Source organism: Myxine glutinosa, chromosome 5 (assembly GCF_964187855.1).
Source record: "Myxine glutinosa chromosome 5, kmMyxGlut1.1, whole genome shotgun sequence".
Lineage (NCBI taxonomy): Eukaryota > Metazoa > Chordata > Myxini > Myxiniformes > Myxinidae > Myxine > Myxine glutinosa.
In genome coordinates this window covers 199,314,987-199,318,858 of record NC_136265.1, presented here as the reverse complement: position 1 = coordinate 199,318,858, position 3,872 = coordinate 199,314,987, and positions in this window count along the sequence as shown.

Genomic DNA, 3,872 nt, shown 5'->3' with positions numbered 1-3,872 from the left:
AGGGTCTAATGGGTCGAAGACTCTAAAGGGTATAGGAGGTCTTAGCAATCTGCAGGGTCTTAGGGTTCTAAGGGATTTAATGTGGTCGAAAGGGTCTAAGGCCTAAGGGTCTAAACTCTAAAGGGCCTAATGAAGTCTGTAGGGTCTTAGAGGTCTAATGGTTCCAATGGGGTCTAAAGGGTCTAATGGGGATATATAGGGTCTACAAGTCTGAAGGGACTTTAAAGTCTCTAAGGGGTCTTATGGTTAAAAGGGTCACACAGGGTCTTTAGGGTACTAGGGCATGCCCGTACTATATATATATCTAAAATTATATCCCCCCCCCTCTATTTACATGAAATGGTTTGGTCCAAAGCGAACGGCTTGCGAGTACGGTGACAATCCCCCCCCTCTATTTACATGAAATGGTTTGGTCCAAAGCGAACGGCTTGCGAGTACGGTGACAATCCCCCCCCTCTATTTACATGAAATGGTTTGGTCCAAAGCGAACGGCTTGCGGAGTTTGGTAAAGAAATCGCCATAGCGTGCACAAACGCGCAGGAAAGCGAAAGAATCGCAAATTAGTTTTAATTAGTTTTAAAACATAGTTTAACGCCAACATAGTTTGCCAACGTGAAATAAATGAATATGCTCTCAAATGTGCCGTCCGAGGCAGAGTCTGTTCGCCACGTTCGGCACACATGATAGCTCGCTGCTCTCTGATTGGTTGAATCGTTTTTTGGACATAGCTCGCTAACTACTTGTCCGATTAATATGAAACCTTGAAAAGGCACATCCTCGGGTCCCCAGCAATATACCTGGCAAGTTTCAAGTATATCGGACCCGTGGTTGTCGAGAAACAGCGGTCACAGACAGACACACAGAGATTACTGGCATTATAGATAGACTAGGGCATGCCCGTACGTGGGTGCCCGTTCCTTGCCAAAAAAAAAAAAAACGCTACCCGTACGCTCTACCCCGCCCGTACGCCCGTAAACAAAAAAAACAACGCTCTTCGCTTCCGCCCTTCGCTCTGACTGAATTGGGAGAAATAATGCGCATAAGAAATCGAGAAATTATTATTTTCTCCGGAAGAAATCGAATTACGAACCGTAATGGCGCACGCGCTCGGCTCGGCTCGCTCTCACATCGGCCACGCCCACGCAACAACGCGTTCTGTGATTGGCTGCCGGAAGTGCAGTCTTCACTGTCCGGAAGGTCGCAAATCGCAGTTACGATGAATCGCAAATTAGTTTTAATTAGTTTTAAAACATAGTTTAACGGCAACATAGTTTGCCAACGTGAAATAAATGAATACGCTCTCAAATGTGCCGTCCGAGGCAGAGTCTGTTCGCCACGTTCGGCACACGTGATAGCTCGCTGCTCTCTGATTGGTTGAATCGTTTTTGGACATAGCTCGCTAACTACTTGTCCGATTAATATGAAACCTTGAAAAGGCACATCCTCGGTTCCCCAGCAATATACCTGGCAAGTTTCAAGTATATCGGACCCGTGGTTGTCGAGAAACAGCGGTCACAGACAGACACACAGAGATTACTGGAATTATAGATAGACTAGGGCATGCCCGTACGTGGGTGCCCGTTCCTTGCCAAAAAAAAAAAAAAACGCTACCCGTACGCTCTACCCCGCCCGTACGCCCGTACGCCCGTAAACAAAAAAAACAACGCTCTTCGCTTCCGCCCTTCGCTCTGACTGAATTGGGAGAAATAATGCGCATAAGAAATCGAGAAATTATTATTTTCTCCGGAAGAAATCGAATTACGAACCGTAATGGCGCACGCGCTCGGCTCGGCTCGCTCTCACATCGGCCACGCCCACGCAACAACGCGTTCTGTGATTGGCTGCCGGAAGTGCAGTCTTCACTGTCCGGAAGGTCGCAAATCGCAGTTACGATGAATCGCAAATTAGTTTTAATTAGTTTTAAAACATAGTTTAACGGCAACATAGTTTGCCAACGTGAAATAAATGAATACGCTCTCAAATGTGCCGTCCGAGGCAGAGTCTGTTCGCCACGTTCGGCACACGTGATAGCTCGCTGCTCTCTGATTGGTTGAATCGTTTTTTGGACATAGCTCGGTAACTACTTCTCCGATTAATATGAAACCTTGAAAAGGCACATCCTCGGGTCCCCAGCAATATACCTGGCAAGTTTAAAGTATATCGGACCCGTGGTTGTCGAGAAACAGCGGTCACAGACATACAGACATACAAACATACAAACATACAAACATACAAACATACAAACATACACACAGAGATTACTGGAATTATAGATAGATAAGGGTTATAATGGGGTCAATATGGTCGGGTACCACTAGGGGTGGCCAAGGTTCATGGGTACCATATGAAAGCTCTGCTGTTCAGGAACACGTTTCTGCGTGGTAGCAGCAGTCTGTAAGTAGTAGCTTTCACCCTGAAATATGATGTTGACAAGACCCCCTATTGGTTCGATTTTTAGCAATATGTATATGTTGTACAGAGATACTAGGCCTCAGAAGATCATACATTACACTGCCCAACATCATCATCATCATCATCATTAAAATGAAAAGAACTTGACTTTTCATAAAAAATAAATGAATTAATTTCATCAAAATAAATGAACATAATCATGGAAATCATGAGCATCATCCATCATCAAATGTGGTTTACCCAAGAAAAATAATGGCTGATAGTGAGACCCAGAACTTTGTATGACTGAACTTACTTAAGAGGATTTTAAAGAAAGTAGATGGGAGGACATGCCAGATGGTCCTTTCGGTTAGAGATAGTGAGAGTGTGAGATTTGCCAGATAATCCAAGTCTTTGACCAGCTGGTGATTTTTTTTCCAAGGTCTGAAGATGGAGAAGAGGCTGCTGCCCTCCTGTATGAAGGATGAGGGATGTCACGGCAGAAGGTGGTCATCAGCAAATAGATAGAGGATTTTCCATATTTCCCCCAAAAAATAATTGGTGGTTGAATTCAGTAACCTGATATGCAAATCCTCTTCAAATTTAAGGTCAATGGCATGAAAATTGACAATTTTAGAAATTATAAATTCCACCTAAGTTGTTGACTTTTGGCCAATCCTGACCGTTTGAGCTCAAAATCAAAAGGCTTTTTCCATACGACCAACTCTCGAGTTTGATGAAGTTTTGAAAAGATCCGTTAAAAAGATTGGTTGGTGGTTGAATTCAGTTCGCTGATGTGAAAATCCTATTCAAATTTCAAGTCAATCGGATGAAAATTAAGGATTTTAGAATTTTGAAGAAAAGTGGTTGACCTTTGACCTATGTTGACCTTTTGATCTTTTGACCTCAAAAATATATAGGATTTTGTCGGACCACGAACTCTAACATTTGGTGAAGTTTCGTGAAGATCGGTTTAAAATTGTGACCTGTAGGCAAGTATAAGTGAGTGGACAGACAAATAAACACACACACACAAACCAGAGTGATCAACATACTTGCCAATATATATATATATTGCCAAGTAGCAAACAGACAAACAGTAAAACGTACAACACAAACCAATATACTTGAAAAATCTTCGATTTTAGAAAGTAACAAACAAGCGGACAAACGTATCCGAATGCAATACGCCCTCCTCTCGTGGGAGTAATAAAACAAATCAATGATCCGAATGCAATACGCCCTCCTCTCGTGGGAGTAATAAAACAAATCAATGAACCGAATGCAATACGCCCTCCTCTCGTGGGAGTAATAAAACAAATCAATGATCCGAATGCAATACGCCCTCCTCTCGTGGGAGTAATAAAACAAATCAATGATCCGAATGCAATACGCCCTCCTCTCGTGGGAGTAATAAAACAAATCAATGACCATATTTTGATTGCACAGAGAAACGTCTCTTTGAATGTAACAAACTCAAC